This window comes from Ostrinia nubilalis, chromosome 2, assembly GCF_963855985.1.
Source record: "Ostrinia nubilalis chromosome 2, ilOstNubi1.1, whole genome shotgun sequence".
In the NCBI taxonomy this organism is placed as follows: Eukaryota; Metazoa; Arthropoda; class Insecta; order Lepidoptera; family Crambidae; genus Ostrinia; species Ostrinia nubilalis.
In genome coordinates this window covers 100,859-121,542 of record NC_087089.1, presented here as the reverse complement: position 1 = coordinate 121,542, position 20,684 = coordinate 100,859, and the positions used below count along the sequence as shown (strand labels likewise).

The 20,684-nt window shown below is 37.2% G+C and overlaps 1 protein-coding gene and 1 long non-coding RNA gene across 3 annotated transcripts in view; one reads left to right on the top strand and one right to left on the bottom strand.

Annotated features, from left to right (window-relative positions):
* Nucleotides 1-20,684, top strand: part of LOC135085790 (FMRFamide receptor-like) — a 122,484-nt gene that overhangs the window by 28,502 nt on the left and 73,298 nt on the right. The window lies entirely within an intron of this gene.
* LOC135085785 (uncharacterized) lies at nt 18,884-20,359 on the bottom strand. The gene is made up of 2 exons (XR_010260215.1): nt 20,157-20,359; nt 18,884-19,393 (listed from the first exon to the last, which is right to left on the bottom strand). It is a non-coding gene; the product is annotated as an uncharacterized LOC135085785 (long non-coding RNA).

Here is a 20,684-nt window from a genome sequence, read left to right as displayed (position 1 = left end):
ATTTGGGAAATAACTGTTATAAACTCGGAGGCATTGTCTAAAAACTCGCTTCTTTTTGTCACCAATTTCCTTACTTCCTAGCACTGTTATATTAATGTTTAGATAGGAAGGTAGGTATGTGCCTAATAATCACCCAGAATCAAGGCCACTTACTAATGGATTTGACACTGACTTGACAGTACAGTGTAAACAAGTCTCCACTGTTAAATTAGTTTTATGCCTTTTCTTATTACGACAATTACTATTAATCCATTCTAGCTGTCCGCCTGTTTATCCCCGCGGACAGTGATGCCCGACCGCACTGTTCAAATGGCTTGTATTATTCTTATGACTACGTTTCCAATCTTACTTTGTAACGGCTCCTCTTTCGCTTTTCTCAAAACCACTGCTAATTCACTCCATGAAGTCAATCCATAGAGTTAAAATCAACATCGCAAAATAAATAACATCTTTCAATAAAGATTTAGGGCGATGAAAGAAAATCAATGTCAATCAAGGGCCCGGGAAACGTGATAATTAAATATTAAACCTCCCGGCCAATCTGAAGTCGCGAGCAACAGCCGATAAATTATGGAACAATGATCGTTCCGACAAAGCCGCCCACAAACTTGGCGAGTAAGTAATACTAATATCAAGTTTACAGGTTAAGAGGAACACCGAGCTTTGTGCGATAACATTTTACAATCGATCGGCAGTTACTAAGTTTCGGTTGTTGTTTTAATGATACCTAACGAGTATTTGAATAACATTAAATTTAACAGCATTTGGATTTTCATAAGAATTATTTGTGTTGTAATTTCAAAATAGTATTAATTGAATAATAATCTTTAGTCCTTAATTAAGTACAATTATGTATTTTTTTTATAGTTCAAAGTGATTGTGCTAGAATGAATTACACTAAAAAAAAATGAAACAGCTAAGAAGTAAAATAATCACAGGGATGTTATTTTTAAACATTTTTACATTCGCGATACTGGGAATAAAACAGTCCATTATTCAAACAGACGGCACTTGGGAATAAAATCATTTATCCACTATAGTTTACAAACAGTTTACTTATTTTTTTGGAGTTCGTATTTTCTACTCACTGCTTGCGAGCCTTTTAAGTACGTTTTGTGATACTCGTATTTGCAATGTACGTAAGTAAATTTATATTAACATAAGTTTATTTACGATATAACATTTTTGTAAGATGTCTCTACAGGGTCCTACTTTACAAACGGATATCGAAATAATTATTGAGCTATGTTTACTATTCGTTCGCGATAAGTTTGCCGCTGGCGACATGACGTCACTCGAAGGGAAGCGTCTATAACTATAGCAAACTATATTGAAAATATTTTTTATATATTATTAATATTGATTAAAATTGTGTATTTTGCGTAAAATAAGACATATTAATTGCGTTTAATCGCGGTTGGGGAGGGGACGCGCATTCCACGGACCGGCAAACTTAGCGCGAACGGGTAGTACCTCTTTCACTTACAAAGAAATTCTAGATTATGTGGCAGCGCCGGGTAGAGGCCATATATCGGAATAATTTTACGGAGAAGATCCTATTAGGTGACCTGCGCCGCGGGTCTCACAAGAGAATACCTCTGTTAGAAAGAACATGTATGTACTAATTACAACTTTGTTCTGGAAATCAAGAGAACGATTAATTCAATGTTTGTCCGGAGCTACGTACAGTTACTTGATACATCCACTACGAGCTAAATTCGGTGGCGCGTTAACGAGCTGCCCCTCCAGCGTCCAGTTTCTGACTTTGAGTGCACCTGAAACACCCTGTATTTTGGAGATTTCAGCTTCTCCTTTATCCATTTATTACTGATAGGCGATTTTAAAAAAGTATTTTTAACCTTCAATGCCAAAATATAATTGTAATACTTTCTATTGGTAGCGTTTAAAATGATGTGGCGAGGATCGCTGGTAATATACGAGAGTCATATTTATGTTTGGACAGTCAGGTTTATTCAAGTCTTCATTTTCCTTACTAAACAAGTTAGGTTCAATCAATCCAAATACTTGATTGGGTCGTAGAGTCTCCATTTCTCTAATCACTAAACTATTGAGTATTTGTATTTAAAAAGTTTAGTCAGTATGTATGTACTTATGTGTGTATTTATTACACAAGTTCATTGATTTATGATGCAAATCCATATAGTTTGACCCCTCAACTGAACGGTCTCATATTAATGAGAGGTCTTGGAGGTTGGAAACGATTTCCATGTTAACGAAGTGGCGGGCACAGCTTGTAACTAATATAACTTTGACAATCTCCAATTTTAATAGAGTGAAACGACAAGACTTATTGTAACAATAACAATAGCAACTACGAGTACATATAAGGACGTTTGTCAGAACATAATAAGAAAGCAAACAACTTTCTTTGTAATTAAAAACATGCCGCGTCACGATGCTGTTTGTTAAAGTAACAAAAGGCATTTAATTAAATAACATAAGGAAAGAACAAAGTTTTACAGCAATATAATCCCACGGATACGTGACGTTAGGGAAAACAAATGAGATAACAGACAAGTCCAATTAACGCGATGACGAAAGGAGTTAATTAATTTGGTTGCGGTTAATTGTCCCGCGACAGACGCCGAGGAGCGAAGGGCCGCGCTGCAGCCGCTGGCTGCGGAACGTAATTCCTCATATACGGAATTTGGTAGACATTGCTATCAGAAAACCTATCATTCGAAATTCCATGACTTTTATTAATTCTTTTATAGATTGAATACCATAGGGTATAATCTGATGAAGTAGTACTCGTATGAGTTTCAATATCCAAGTGGTAATTAGTTCGGATAGAAGTTTAAACAAACTACACAAAGTAATAGAGAGTGTAAGCCTATTCGTACATAATAAAATCCACGTGCAGATTGCAGCGCTACGCACAGAGGCGCTACGCACGGAGAGCCGTAGCAACGCTGCTACGAAGCTACGGCGGTGACTACGCGCCTCGCACCCTCCGAACGTAGTCGGGGGTTAATAAGGACTCTTTCAGTCATTCCCATTGAATGTATTTCAGAGGAAGTTCTTGACTTACAAACATAACTTTAGAAGACAATGTCTTAATATGGTGGATGTACAAACTGTTGACACGCTTTCAATGGCTTTTGAGTAAGTTCGACACCTAAGAGTAAAGTGTTAAGTACTGACGGGCTTTATGCATCTTACACTTTACTTTCCACCCGGCGCCTTCTATTCTTACGATATGTGTGTGGTAAACACAGTAAGTAGAAATTATGTTTATATCTTTATTCTTTTCTTATTGTTCGTACGTTGTCGCCGTGATCGTTAATATATGCATAAAATATTCATCTAGATACGTTGTAACTATCGCAATATTTTCCGACAGGTTGATTCGGCGTCCACTCGAGTGCAAGCCATTTAATTTTACACCTGTCTTGCGTTCAGTGAGCAATCACAAATAACTTTATTTAAATGAGCGATTATATTTAAGCTCGCTGTTACGTGAAGTGCACACGCGATAGAACGCGGGCGCGGGCGCGTGTCGCCGCGCGAAATCAAACGTATGAGAGTACGATATCAACACGTTCAGGGACAGATATTTTAATTTTTCTATGTTTTCACGAACGTGGCGTAGACAAAATGACCTAACGTACGAATATGTTTCAAACGTAACTAGGTAGAGCTACTCGTACATACAGTAAAGTTGTATGTTTAGGTCAATTTTGAATGACTATATTTGCTATGCAAATAATATACATACTCGTATTGCACAGCTACTAATTACTTGTACATAAGCGCGTAAATACAGTTACGGTGCGGCATGTAATATTAATTAATAAAATAATAGCTTACATAAAATTTTACGGAAGCGTGGTCATTGAAACACTACATAAATTGATTATAGAGTGACCTTTAAAACTGCATAACAAACCGTATTTATTTTTACGTAACATGCTATCATGATAATTTATAAGATTTGAAGAACTGACACAATTATGTTCTGGTCTCGGCGTGACACAGACGACATCAGGGCATTCCTTACATTATTTCAATGGTTTAGGGGTAAAATTAGTAATAGTCTGTCATTCAGTATGCTTTATTTGTTTTTTTTTCGCGCTTCCGACACGGGCTCTGCACTACCGCGAATATTTTACTTTTCGCGCCCACTCAAAGGTGCAGTCTATTTTTGGTCGGATCAATGCTCGCTAACCAACCCTTTGTGTTTATGCACGATTGGTGAAGCGTGCCCGCGGTCACGTGACCTGGCGACACGATAACGATTGGCATTTGAAAGTCTAGAACCGAAGTGCAACTGAAACGCTTGTGTTCATCATCATCATCATCTCAGCCATAGGACCTCCACTGCTGAACATAGGCCTCCCCCAATGCTTTCCATGTTGCCCACTTAGTAACGGCCTGCGTCCAGCGCCTTCCTGCTACCTTTATGATGTCGTCGGTCCACCACGCTTGAAGTGTGACATATAGTCAGTTACTTAGAGTCCATGTATCATACATTCGGTCGCGGTGCCTGTCATCAGAGGACAATGTTCGTTCTCCATACATTGTTCGCCGTTAGATCAACAGTGCCGAAAAAATACTTTCTAGGTTCTAAATGACACAAATCTTTATGTAAGAACAATTATTCCTGGCGGACCAATTCTATAAACTTATTGATAGCAATATTGTTATCATAACCTCTTACTTACTAGTATTGTATTATATTATTTTATGCACATCGATTTGGGAGATGTTCTGTATTGTAGTTGTCGCAGCCAAATTGTATTATAATATTGGACGGGTTTTGGAAATAGCTCGGCGTTCCACTTTTATGATTTACTTACTTACATTTTGCACGTAAATAAATAACATGAATCCTATGTTTACTTTCCACTCTTGACATTTAACACGTGACTTACCAAACTAACTATCTCCATGGTTACCGTCTTAGTCTATGCATGACTAGGGATTGAACAACTTTTAATTGAATATTATTAACAATTCTCGATAATTATTATCGATTGAAAAATATTCGGTATTTGAATCGAAAGATATATTCAATTTTATCAATATCAAAATATTCAATTTTAATAATAAAATAAATCTGGGGGCACGGCAGTGCCCCCGCCAAGTCGAGCGCGAAGCAAACACTGCCGTACCATCCTTTACTGGAACCATTTCGCCGCATTTTCAGGCCCCTATTTGAGTACCTCTGGATAAGACTAGAACGCAGAAATTTTCGTCATCTAGTAAGCTATAATCACATACCTAAAATCCAAAATTTCAAGTCTGTTGGTCATTTAGTTCCGAAGTTAAGCGAAAGCAAAGTTTCGAATTTATGGCACTCACTCACTGATGATCATCAAAATAGAACTAGTACTTCCCATAAACTCAGAGAGCTGAAATTTGGTACAGAGTTAGGGTTTAATGGCCACATAAAGGGAAAACTATAAAAACTAGGAAAATCGAAGATCTGGAGTAACACCACATTCATAATCAATACTACTAGCGCCACACCGGCACCGTGGCGTTCGCCTGTACCGCTCACCGCTAGATGGCGCTAGCACTTTGAGCGTCGATTTTCTGCACCGCGGTGTCCAGATTTTTTTTCCTTTCTAGACCCCCCCGTCGATGAAGTTGAATGTTGTGTAATTTGAATTTGGTTGATTTCGTTTATTATATCGTGAGGTTCTATAAGGTTAAGTTATTATTAAAACAATTTTCTGATTCGTTGTCCATTTTAAAGGTCGCTGTGTTTAATATCGTAAAAAAAATGTCGATAATATTAAAGGACGACGACGTTAAATTTAATTATGCCACATTCTACAAAAAGGAGTGAAATCCCACCAAAAACATTCTGTAAAAAACTAGCCAAGTCTCGATGGAGCTGCTTGTTTATCTCTAAAAAGTAATGAAATCTAGACAAAGTCGTGCCAAGTCTATGGTTCTTTTCTGCGATTTCTTTATTATTACAGTTAATGTTGTGTGACTTGGCCGTTGAACAATCTTTATTAAGATAATCAATAATCATGCATAAGTATTATTGAAATACGCAGCTTTATTAAGCCTACAATTGACTGGTTATTTAATCAACGTTTTCCAAGTGGCAATTTTCCATCGTCAATGGGTAGCGGTTCTGGCAACAGATTGGTGCAATGGTGTCATGGAGCACCTGGTTTTGTACCCTTCAACGGCCAAGTCACACAACATTAACTGTAATAATAAAGAAATCGCAGAAAAGAACCATAGACTTGGCACGACTTTGTCTAGATTTCATTACTTTTTAGAGATAAACAAGCAGCTCCATCGAGACTTGGCTAGTTTTTTACAGAATGTTTTTGGTGGGATATTATTTACTACTACCTATGAAATGTTCTGAACATTGCCTGGAGCGCTCCCCCAATCCTGGGTTTTCCCTTTCCAAGCTGAGAGGACATCTTTTTGGTTCTATCGATACATTATAAAGGTACTTAATATTTGAAATGTATTACCAATTATTGTTATAAGCATTTTGAGCGAATAAAACTTTCAATTCTATTAGAACTTTAGACATTTCTCTTACTTTAAGCGGCATTGGATTTTTCATCGGATTTTGAAACTGTTACAGATATTTTAAAGATGATCCCATATTGTTGTCATTGTCTATATCAGTGTTATGATCACAATTCTTTTTATTTTATTCATAACCTTCGACCAGTTGGACACATTAGATAGCTTCTTGTAGTATCGTGCAATATATTTTTAACTTTTAATTAAAATCTAGTCATACTGTAGCAATATGGACGATTTATTTTATTTACAAGATCGGTATCTTATTGTCTATGATGACCGCAGTCAACATCACTATTACATGGATTCCTAACAATGAAGTACGGCATTGCTTTGTGCCGATTTTACATAGATTTTATCGACACAAATTATGGAACTTCATAGGATATGGAGCAGGCCACGCCCTAAAATGTCCGGATGTCGTCATAGTATTATGGAATACATATAAAAGACTTTTATTATTTCATTTTCTAATCCTCAAGTGTCCGTTACAATCTAATTAATATTTAAGTATTCAAAAAGTAAGAGATTAATTTTGATACTTTACTGCTGTGCCCAGGAATCTAAGGCGGTTTCTGGCAATGTCCTTTCTTCTCTACAACAAAGCAGAACTTAAGAACCCTCCACTCATTTGAAATGGGTCTTACCTAAATAGGGTCAGTATTTATAAAATGTAAGAGCTTTGTAACGTAATTAACTTTATCTCAAGACTTTAAAATACGTAATTGTTTTTAACACTGCTTTAAATTGCAAATCAAGCATTATTTGCGGCAGTTTTTCTTAACTTTCGGCCGGCTTCGTCATCGCTCTCCGCTTTAATTAAGAAGCAGGGACGCCGCGTAATGGCTCCTTTCTTCCGCGGACAATATTTTTTAATCTGCGTCCAAACAAACCGGAATTAAATTAAACAATTTGGGCGAAACCTGCTCACGCTGATAAACGTCATTACTCTTTTGTTCATTTGTCAAAATATAAGGAGATTTTAGCCCAGCGCTTCGCAAAAATTATCTCTGTTTGAATGGTTAATCTTGAAATCGAGCAGAAGTGCATCTAAATAATAAACGTGCAATTTGTAGAGCTTCTGGAAAAGTTATGTAAATATATTCTGAATAAATTGCTTTTTAATGTATACTTAAAAATCAGAGCCCATTACAGTAAAATATTCGCCTCGATTTAGTGGCTTACGGTTCGACTCTGAGATCAAGCACACAAAGTATAAAGTCATTTAATATTTCTATACGGTTTAAGTAAATTAACTTGATTATCCGAAAAGAAATATGGTTTCATTCGGACCACGCTAAGCCATTTTTATCAATTAGGTATTGTTTCGATTTAATATTTCTGATTATTAATATTTCAAGTTACACGAACTTAAATGTACATACATACTTTAATAATTGTAAGAACACTTGTCACTTGTCATCGTGGTATAAACATTTTGGAACAGGGTGTCCTGCACTAGCAAAGGCACTGCGGCTCAATATTGTCGGACCCAACGTTTGATGACGATGGTCGCCGTTCAAGCCAATTAGCCGAATGGTAGTGGGCGGCACAACAGGTGTCGATTACAGTAATTGCCCGGCAGCGGCGGCCGTCGCCGCGAGCGCCAATTTGTGCCAGTCAGCGTCCGCCCCTGCGCCCGCGGCGGGACGCCCGCCACGTTACGAACCTACGCCTTTCGGAAATTTTCACCGAGCTTAGGCTAACAAAGTTCAGCTTCGTCTGGTCTCCAAAGTGCTGGGTATATTCCGAGATGGAAACAAACTTCAAAATTCTCTGAGTGGTATTTTTAAGCAGCTAAATGCGCGAAACTCGGGGTAATCATTTAACATGACAGCTCAACACAACAACTTCAATTTCCTTTTAACTTTTTGCGGATTTTCCGCTGAGGCAATATACAGCAGCAGCACAGTGTACAGCTCATTCCAGTAGATCCGCAGGAACATAGGCTTTTTTCGTTAAACATAAAGTAATAGTTACATGTCCTAAATAAAAAAAAAGTGACACAATATTGTAAAATATTTATCTTATATTTTGGATTATTATTTAAGTAAAATATGCCACAGAAATCAATCCGAGCTGCTGTACCTCGCTATAATGTGCCACCAACAGTATAACAGAAATAAAATTAATGGTTGCCATTCCGGCTCGGAAACAAGTACAGCCTTATAACGGCCGTCTTCAGGCGTTAACAGAATAAATAAATGTGGGCATTTTTATCGCGCGACAGTGCTGCCGCCAATGAGAAGCGGCAGCAAAGCTAATCGTTATAAAATGACATGTTTTTGTCTTTGATTTGAGAGAAGCATTGGTAATTTTACAATGAAAGCAGACTCTTGGTACCTACTTGAGTCAAGGACATAAATACTTGAAACAATGCTTATTCAGCTCTCTGCTTTAGTGACCTTTGGTTGATTTGCCCACTGGTAGTTCAATTTACTTTTCCTGGCTTTTAATGCATTTTTTATTTATTTTCCATGATCAAAGTTTGTTTATTTTTAAAAGCAGTCATTTAAAACTGGCAGGAATAAAAAAAACATTATTTTTCACTCATTTATTTCTAACAAAAAGTAACTTTGCAAAAAAGTAATTTAATTGGATATTCTTTGGCCTGAACCCATTCAACAGACAGCCAACTTTTATTCCAATCGTCATAAATTTGCTAATCGGATCCGATAAACGCTTCGCGAAATGGGCCCAATGAAACTTTCTTTAACTAATTAAACGAGTGGAATGTTCTGTTCTTAAAACCGCCTTTATTAAAGTGCCTGGAGTATGAATTGACAGAAGACGCCCTGCGCCCGGCGACCCTTTGCATTTTACACGAGGCAGGCGTCACGCCGCCTGCATACTTGGAGGCCCAGCACAAATTAAATTAAAGCTGGCATTTTTAAGGTAGATTAAAAGCAAACTTAAGTTTGTTTACACTTCTAAAACTCGAAAAGTACCATAAATGGAGCTTGCTCTGTAAATACGTGCTACTTATAAATTAGAAACTTTGCAAATGTAATTAATTATTTTGATGTAATCTTAAAACTTACCCTCCTCGAACCTTATTTGGATTTTATAAAATGTTACTTCTTTTTGTTTTTGTTAAACACTAGAGTTAAGATTTATTGTATCTGCGATTAGGTAGACTTCCTACGTAGTTAATTAAATGCTGTATTTTGTGATAATATCATTCAAACACACGGGATCGCAGTCCTCGCGATCAAGAGCATAGAAAATGAAGAATATTCCCGAAACTGTACAGCACTGTTTTCTACAATGGATGTTTTGTTTTACGTGTTTCTTAGAAATAGTTTGTTGCTTACTTACCTACTTTAATTATGTTTTCACCTAGTAAATCAAAGCAATCGTTCAAATTGTTACAAGCGAACATTGTGGTTGTATTAGATGAATGAATATGTTAATGTTGGTCGGGTTCTACCGCATGTCAATAATGTTTGATTTATTGCCGCTTTTATCTCCACTGTTGATGTGACATCTCGATATAAATCTTGCTGTACTGTTTGATCAATGTTCAGGGCATTTTTTACCGCCTCTCTTGTTGGTTCGCACATTTGGGGTGAACTGAACCGCCCAAGGCGTGCAAACAGACGTAAGCAAGCAGACACATGGCTTGACCGGGCGGGCGGAGCCCCAGCTGCTCAGTGGCCGTAAAACAAATGTCTAAGCTGTTGCATAAAAATCTATCACGACACGAGAAGTTTTTACAGTGATAAAATTATGGTGGTCAGGTACCTATCAGAAATGCTGTACGAAGCACTTTGTTATCAAACTACACCGAGATTATTGAGAAAATATGCAAAATAAATACAGAAATAAATAAAATGCTTCACTGCCATAAACGTGAGCACTATTCAATATTCCTATACAAACTGTTGTTGTACGTAATTGGTTTCATGGATGTTTGCGTGCTCACGATTTTTCAATTCCTAATCAGATACGAATCGCGGATATTCTCTCATGGCACCCCGAGCGACGCCCTGTGACGCCGCGCTCTGAAATCCTTGGGCTAAATTTGCCAGAACTAATTGGACGTCCACTTTTACAACTATCTACGAGTACTACACTTTCGAGATATTTCTGAAACTACACTGTTTTTAAATATGTCAGGCTCCTCCATAACTCATGCTGCAGTAGTTGCCGTGAGACGTACACAGGTCTTATTTTAACGATGTCAAATCCACATCAGTGAGCTACGAGAAGAGGTTCGTAGGTGTATTAAAAAATAAAATATATATTTAGGTACTCGTAGCTAGGTATATTTATTTTTATAACTATTCTTACAGGAATTTATCGTATACTTAAATCACATATCAAGTAAGATATTTCTAATCCTAATTGGATTCATATCATGTAATTTGTAGCAACTGAATAACTTCTAATCGAGTTACAGGATCCTATAAATAGTTCGCATTGTTAAGGAGCGTGATAAATCGTGCGGTTCGGTATGGAGCAGACGCTATTATCTGTCGATTGTGCTGTAATTGGCGATAGGACGGCGCCACTGAGCGTCTCGCTCGCGCGAGGCGTGAGGCGTGAGCGTGGCGTGGCGTGAGCGTGACGTGGCGTGGGCCGTGAGGCGTGCGCACAATAACGCCGCCAATATGCTCCTTCCGCGCCGCCGGTGACTTTTATCGCTTGTTTTTTCCTTTAGGGGACGACAGATTAAAGGATTTCTGGCAGCCGCGTGTAACCGCGTTCCGGTCAGACGCCAGCCGCGAACATTACAGCGCTTTGTGCGCAAACAGTGAACCGATGCGGGCTGTTCCGTTCCAGCAAAAATAAAACAAACCCTTTTCTACAAAAAATACTTAATTATGTAAATGTGTAAAATGTTTGTTATTTCTTTAAAGATGTAACAACACGTAAAGATGCTACATCAAAGGCTAAATGGTATTGACCTTTACGCTTATTATTTATCTTTCAAAGCCAAAAAACTGTTTGATGAGTTTTGAATACAATGCAATCAATCAACTTAGACGTGTTCAAAGATAAAAAAAGTATGCTTCAGAATCATGAAGAAAAGTGATAAGACTCGAGTGGTCACTTCGACGATTGAATGATGGTACCATGTTTGACTGAAATGAGTTAGATTAGTGGAGATTACTCTGACGGGTAACCAAAATTAAATGAGGGTTAATCCCGCTGCTCGACCGCTATCACGAGCGATCTCGGCTTTGTCTGGACACCGTCGGCAAAAAGTCTCCCGGTCGCTTTCACGGGCTCGGGGTATTTATACATCACAATGTATTTTTGTCATTCGCTCGTCGTCGCTTCGTGTTAATTATATCTCATAAACATCCGGCGGACCTACACCGTGAATCACTGGGGAGTAAACAGCAAGTTGATAGTGGAGCGACGTGACTGGAGGCGGCCACATCAAAGGTCTTGGGGGCGCACGGCCGTGCGTCTTTATTTCGGCGTTTGAATCCGTTCGCGAGCGCCCCGAGGCTCGGATTTAGCGAAGTGTGAACCTCTGCTTTGTGTATTCGAACACACTTTTTACTGAATGCTTATATTTTTTCACTCACCCAAGAAAAACGTTAACGAGTTTCCCTGCAAGCTCATCTCAGCGTAGATTTTTTTCGGTCGGTCAACTGGTCGTATACGGGTCTATTTCTTGTAAGCCGACTTCCCTCGGATGTTGGCAATCAGCGTTAGGCTTTTTGTAGTATTATGAAAGACCAACCGAATTATGTCTTTGACACGTTTAAGAAAGATATCTTTATTCTCACGGCGTTTAGTACCAGATTTTTTCTTTTAAACATTACCACGTATTATAAACATTCAAAATAATCCTCACATAAATACATTATCCGTATCTATCGAGGAATGTATGACGATGTAGGAAATTGTATAAGATCTCGTTGCCTCAAATGTTCGTTTGATGTCTAATCGGATTTATTATATAGAGCAAGGTATTCTCGTATCATTTTTACGCTTCGGCGCGGCGCCCACTTAGGTATTTTGGTCGCGCGGTTTAATCTGCGAGCGGCGCGGCGTGCTGGCGCGCGCGTGACGTCGCGTGACGTGCGCTGACGCGGGCCTTGACCAGTGACCACCCGGGAACAGCTGGCGCGCGGGACCGAAGCGAAGGTGACGCTCGACAGCTCGCGTACGACAATCCTGCCTCTCTAATGAACGGTGAACAATGTGAACAAAACTTTTAGAAACATACCTATCAAAATTAAAGCGTCTGAACTTAACACGCACCTAATGACATACAATATCTGTGACTTCCTTATTAAATTGGGCCACTGAAGTCTCGGGCAATAAGTATTCTATCATCATCATCTCTCCCTGATGCGTTAACCTTGAATAATGTAATGTCTGCGCGGGGCAGTGGGACAGTGGTCTGGTTTGATTTACCGCTCTGCTCGGTGGTCGGGCTTGAGTCATTTGCAATCAGATCACTTCATTGTGCTCGGCGTCACACGTGACGTGTTGACTATCAACGTGAAACGTGCGAATTGTGGATTGAGTAAAACTTAAGTTGCCAACATAATGAATCGTGAATCCTGTTGAGTTTTGTTATCACTCCGAATATTGTCCTATTTAGTACAAAATAATGGTAAAATATCAAAATTAAGAAAGCGAGTGTTATGTAGTTATTTATTTTATATTTGAAAGCAGTACCGTAGGGTAACCAAGAGCAGCAGTTATAGAGTGGAATCAGCCTGCCTATATTTAGTAGAGTACGAAACAATGCGGGTGCCTATTTTGGAGTCTGCGCTCCTATTAGGAGTGGCCACAAATATCCAGCCGTGAATGTGACTCACGATATTTGGTGGTATTTTATTACACCTTTTCACTTATTTGGTAACTGTATTACTTGAGATGATGATTAAGCCCACATAATTAAATACACTAATTGATACATTTTAATTGGGTAAGTACCACGTTACCCAATTAAAATGTATCAATTAGTTTTATTTTGTAATTTTGTGGTAGATGTGTACAATTGTTTCATCATTACCAATTAAGTTGTTAAATTTTGCGAACTTTCGGCTTTCGGATTGAAATTGTTATTGTTTGGGTTCAAGCACTGATGATATCAAAATGTCCTATATTATTTAAAATAAACTGGAAAAAATTAAACGTTTTCGTTTTACTGCTCAAAAACGGTTTTTCAGACAGGTCTTCTATTGTTTAGATCCATTACTTGTAGGTATATGACAGTTAACAAGAATGAAGCAACGAATGAAAGTTTAAAGTGAATTAAACCACACTCGTTTAGCCTTAACGGCATACGAGCCACGTTGTTGCCTAGCAAATAAAAAAGTTGGACATTCAGCAACCAAAAAGTTAGAACAATGCAAAACGATGAACAAAAAACATTTGTTCGAATTAATTTAAAAAACAGAGTTGAAATTCACAGCAGTTGGAAATGGCGTAATTGTATTCAATTTGTAACAAACTTTTCACGGTTTCAAGACGAAACACAAAAATGTGCGGCGCCAGCATCGCGCGAACAAAAAGTATTAATTTTGCGCGGTCGGGTAAAGGGGAGCAATCCTCCGTCCGGCCGCCTTGGGGTGTCCCCGCTCGGCGAACGTCCCATTCACATTGCAGCCGAGGTTCTGCTAAACAAATACCTTTCCATCGATCTTAAGCGAAATCAATCGGCTGCATGCAGTCGACAAACACTTTTAACTGATGAACGTTTAATAACATAATAAAACGTGTTCAAATTTTATTATTTTTCAATCAATAAAAAGGCATTCAAAGAATATTAATTAACCATATTCATTCAGTAAAGGTTACCGTACACAACTTTACCGCACAAGAGTACTTATAAATAAAGCTTTTAAGTAATAGTTTGAAGTACGAATAAAATGGATGCATACGTTTTGTGAAGAGACACATTTTTTTGTTAAAAATAATATTTGTCTTATTTACTTAAGCTCCTCTGTCCTCTGAGATACATTTATCTTTTTATTTATGTTCACTTGTATTTGTATTGTGATCGAGAATGTCAAGTTCGTGTCGCCTCAGACGGCAGCTAGGTCACAAACATTCCTTTCCTTTTGCCAGCGTTACCGTCGGGAGAAAATTGAAATATTTAGATCATATTTATATTGACTAGAGCTTTCAGCAGGAGAGGCTGACGCTGAGTAGCGTTTGTATATTCCCAACTTTGAAAATATGATACGCCATTATGAGAATTGAATCGGAGAAGTTTGCACGAACACGACTGGAATTGAGATTTACGGCGCGAAGAAAATATTGTTTATTTTATTGAGTAGGAAAAAAGAGGACACGCACGAGAGGGATACAGCAATTAGAGTTCCGTGGGGTGAACTTTGAAGAACCAATAATAGAAAATACAAAGAACTACGTACTTTTGTTACAGGAACTCTACATAGTATTCGTATTATAACGATGTTCGTTTACTTTCATGTTTGTGAATGTCTTGAATATTACCGTACGGTCGACGTCGAGGAAGAATAGAAAACACTGGCACCTTAAAACTTATAGATAAGCTTAAGGCTAGCAATGGTAAATAATATGTTGTTATTTTTTTAAACAAAACTTTAGTGTTTCCTAATGTGTTTGCCAAAATACATGCAAAGTATTCTGTCATACGGAACTCTATAAAAATCCTCGCGAAATTGTGCTAAGGTGAATGAAAAATGTTTCCGAAGAATACCGCCGTGGCCCTCGTATATCACTCGGGACCTCCATGTGTTACCGAGATTGGGTGAAGTGGGGAAAGCTAACCTCGTCTCACTCCTAATTGTTTCCAGTGACAACACACTTTGCAAACCCGTTCCTAATGGGTGAAATATTTGCCGACGGAATCGAGCATTCTGTAATAGATCTTTCATTGTTACTATATTATTACTACTACACTCTCTCTCTCGTCTCGTAGTAATTGTTCTTCACGATGTTTTAGAAGTCAATTTGCTTTTGATTATTGAAACTAACCGTCTCGCGCCAATTAGTGAGGTAATAAGAAAATAGACCAGATTTTACTCGAATAATAGAAAGTAATGCTATATTATATTTCAATGAATTCTTGAGTAGGTACTTTAGGACCAAAATGAACCATTCAATTATTAAAATGATTACAAACCTCTCTTTCTATAAAAACGTGTTTCGTTAAACATTATTAATTAAATGGTAAATTATTTTATATTACACCAGTAGTAAAACGTACGCATTTTAATTGAATTGTAGTAAGAAGACAATGTTAGCTGTAATTACCGATTTTTTTATCATGTTATAATTGTTTCGTTTTAAAGGAGCTGTAATAATAACCTCTTAAGTTCATCACCAATGTTTCTGTCTGGCAACGGAAGCAAAAACAGATTCCCCTCTCAAATAGGTCGTAAAACTTGCAACACGCGGGCGCCATTATCCTTCGCAATGGCCATGATGAACAACAGGACACATTTGGACAAATGACTGGAGTGAGATGACCTACTATTGAGAAGCGTGTAGGTAAAAAGGTGGCAAAATTTTTTCATATGGAGATAATATATCAATGATGTCACTGGTTATTCAAAATAGAGATTATGTAAAATAGTAGTTTAATCACAGATACTATAGTTAGAATTTCAAACAAATTAAAAAACCGAGGATAGGTTCGATTTTCCTAAGTCCACTCTTTTTCTTGCTTATCCTAAACATAGTAGTTTAATCACAGATACTATAATTAGAATTTCAAACAAATTAAAAAACCGAGGATAGGTTCGATTTTCCTAAGTCCACTCTTTTTCTTGCTTATCCTAAACCATCCCAAGTCCTTTTTAAATAGCCACTATCTTTTTTGGGCATGTAATCACTTGGAAAATCATTCAATTTATAAATCTGGCAAATAAAAAAAACATTCGTTAAAGCAGTCTAGCAGCAGGGCTTATCTTTCGTATGTCTAGCCTTTTTAGTTTTTAGTTTTAGGTAGAGCATCTATAAATACGAATCTATATTTAGTTAAGTGTCAAAATAGAGCCACGTGTCGTGTTTCCGTGTCGGGCTGTCTCGCGGGTGCCGCGCGGCGCACGGCGTAGGCTCGGAGTGACGTCGCCGCATGTCGCCGCAAATAAACTGCAGTTCGGTCGCCGCAAGCATGTCGACAGTCCGTCGTGACGAGAGACGTCGCTGATGGATGGGATTAAGTGGAGTGAGGGCGAATCGGCGCCGGTCACCTTACCTATAGCGAGCGATCGCTAATGCTGATGAAAGTTATGCGTATGGAGTGGGCGCTTGCGTTGTATTTTTTAATTAATTTTAATCATAACTAAATATAATTTATACTAAGCACCACTTAGCGTTAGAATTGTTAAACTTTTGTTCCCTGTGGGCTAATTCAAATGCATTTGTCGAGAGTAGAAATCGTCTGTCAAATAATTTTCTAGTAATCAATTTTGAACTGATTGTCAAGGTAATACAGTTGAAAATTGAATATCCAAGCCAGACTACGCCTAATGTCAGATCAGCCGATGGTAGATGCCAAATTTCCAATATCGCGTACGAAGACGGAGAACTTTGTCAATATAGTGGTACATAAGGGTCATAATTAGTGGATGCCGACGATTTTCGCGCTGTCATCTCAACGACTGCCCACCCTTGTCGTTAGAGCAGTCGACTGGATAGAAAGCATGGAATTAACATGGTGATTGATAAACTAGGTGCAAATAAGCATAGGTATTTTATAACCACAGAATGCTTTTTGCTTAAATTTGAAAATAAAGGATATTGTTCTGCGTCCATACATCGTTCGCCCCAAGACCCCCAAGCAATGAAATAATGATTTTTATATGTGAAATTACTTAACGATTGTCACCTTATACTCCACTAGCTTTTCGCTCGCGGCTTCGCGCGCGTGGCCTACATTAGGTACCTACATATTTTACGGAACCCTATTATTTTCCAAAATAAAATTTAGCCTGTTACTCGTGGATAATGTAGCTTTCGAATGGTGAAAGAATTTAATAAAAACGGTCCAATAGTTTTTGAGTCTATTCATTACAACCAAACAAACAAAGTTTTCCTCTTTATAATATTAGTGTAGATACTTAAAGCACGGATAAGCGGGAGATTCGTTACAATAGGAAAAATGCTTCAGATTTTGAGGTTATTAGCATAACAGAAGTACCTACATTTCCATTTTCTATCTTCTATAGGTACTTATAATAAATCTGTAGAGAGGTCAATTCTGTACATGAAATATAATTTTCAAAATAACTATCAGGGGGTGATACTGATGCCAAAAATGCAATCAGTAAAATTTTTGTCTCTCTGTCCGTCTGTATGTTCCTTATAGAAACAAAAACTACTCGACGGATTTTAACGAAACTTGGTACAATTATTCTTCATACTCCTGGGCAGGTTATAGTATACTTAGGAATTCCCACGGGAACAGGAATTAGCGGGAAAATCCTTTTGTATGAAAAATCTAAACCGCTTAAGTTAGACGCTTTAAATTTCGCACGTAGGTACTTTAGTAAACTAATTCCCACGGGAACTGGAATTCGTGGGAAAATCCCTTTGTATGAAAAATCTAAACCGCTTTAGTTAGACGCTTGAAATTTGACATGTAGGTATCTTAATAAACTTAAAGCTTAGTTACAACAGGATATTGCAAAATTCCCACGTGAACGGGAAAAAACATTTGAACGAAAAAATCTAAACCGCGTAAGATAGATGAAGGGGGTAAAACGGGATCCACGCGTACGAAGTCGCGGGCGGCCGCTAGTTGCTAATAAAACTATTTATTGTCAAGAATTATATGTATAATAATGCGAATTCCCGTTCCCGTGGGAATTAGTTTACTAAAGTACCTACGTGCGAAATTTAAAGCGTCTAACTTAAGCGGTTTAGATTTTTAATACAAAAGGATTTTCCCGCTAATTCCTGTTCCCGTGAGAATTCCTAAGTATACTATAACCTGTCCAGGAGTATGAAGAATAATTGTACCAAGTTTCGTTAAAATCCGTCGAGTAGTTTTTGTTTCTATAAGGAACATACAGACGGACAGACAGACAGACAAAAATTTTACTGATTGCATTTTTGGCATCAGTATCACCCCCTGATAGTTATTTTGAAAATTATATTTCATGTACAGAATTGACCTCTCTACAGATTTATTATAAGTAGGTATAGATATGTAGGAGAGACGTCTTAATTACACTTTAAATCGTAGATCGATAAAGAACCCCTTTGTCAAACCGTATGAATAGCAGCAAATAGAACTTTGCGTATTGGAAAAATAGGAATGCCTACGGAAAAGCCAAACATTTTTTAAAAAGAAGTTAATATATTTTACTTACATTTAAATCCAAAAATATCTTTATTCCGACCCAAGGGTAAGTAGGCAGTTATGTAGGTATAAATGAAAATACGTATGTAGGTACTTATTATTTATTAATGGTCATGTTCTACATTTTCTATTAAATATGGGCCCAATACATCAATGATGTCGCCATCACAACAAAGTACCATAAATGGTTTAACGAGATTCCGATATTTGTATAGGGAATAAGTTTTTTTTTTTGGTATGCATAATTGCTACTTTTTTGCACATAAATGTATGTATGTACCATCCATGATGACAATAGCCTTTCTTTGTGGTAAATCGTTTCCTGGCTTCCCGAAAAGAGACTGGAACATAAAGGTTTCTTTGGGCTACTTCCTCTCTACTAATATGTTGTAACCCTAAATGTGCTGGTACGAAATGTTCCTCCATCATACTGCGTGCTTTCATTACATATTTTGTAAGAGTACTCCTTGAAATGCCAAGTAATGTAGCTATTCTGTCATCTGAATCACCGGTCCTCAGCTTCATTAAATAAGCACCAACTGTAGTAATTCGTGCTCTCTGATAGTATCTATGGCAAAGAAGATCTGAAGGACGAATCTGAAAATAAAATAAAACATCAGATTCACAGTTCAACAATAAGAAGAGCAATATTTATATAGGATTAACGACTTTTGTGTGTAACGGAATAGTAAGATGAGTGATGAAAGATAATTTATGATTTGAACGCTGAATGATGAGGAATGATTGGTCTATGGAGGAAACGAAAGGGATGAATGAGGAACGAGGATTGAGAGTGAGAATAGTGGTATGTAGTTTAAAAGAGTAGTCTGTTGTTATGCAGGAAGTATAAATAAAACTTTACTGAGTTTATTTGGCTCAGGGAATTTTTAACTGGCTTTATAATAGTAAAAATTATGTTTAATATTATGTAAGTAATAATATTGCAATATTTTAATAATATAAGTCTATTTGTATTATACAGGGTGGAAACGATAAGTGATCTATAACACTTTTAATATTGTGTGGCTGGCATACATTTAGTATGGAGGCTGAAAACATTGAATTTTCGGATAGATCCAGTTAATTCTGTAACTATTTACTGATACCGTTAGAAAGAGCTCGTGAAGCACTTTCAGGATGAGTAACCAGTTTTTCGATATCTTGTGTAGTTTAGAAATAATCGAGTGAGATCACTTATCGTTTCCACCCTGTATAACCTGTATGGATGAGAGTAGTGGCAGATTGAAAGCAATGGAAGGAGTTGAAGGATGGGAAGGCTGATTCGGAAAAAACCTTTTTTATTATTATAATAAACCGGCATAATTATTTTTATGTATTATAAAACTGGCAGGGCTCTTACCTCTCTGGGTTGAATCCAATTTCGAACAATGTTTAATACAGTGTGAGTCACGTTAAAGTGTACATATGAAAATAGATGAAACTAGACCTATTTTTATCGACAAAAAAGAGGTCAAAAAATTTTTGAGATTTTTTTTAAATTTTTTATTGATTTTTTTTTTCTTCCAATTACTTATTGCAAAGAAAACGTAATAACTTTTAAACTAAGCGGTATATCCTGATAAAATAATAACAGTAATAATTCTAAATAACAGGCGATACTAAAAAAATACATTTAAAAAACACAAAAAAGGCCAACAAATAATAAAAAATGATACTTTTTGAAAAAAATCTGCTTTAAAATTCGTGTTTTTTTGGTTATTTGATAAATTTCTCCAAAAAATGCCCCTATAACAGGTGGTTTTTATTACTTTGTATTATTCTCTATCGTATTATCTTTGTAAAACCAAAAATCGCATGTCTCTAACCCTATCACAACATTTGCTATGATCGTTTGAACAAAGGCCTGCCACAACATTATTCTCCGCTA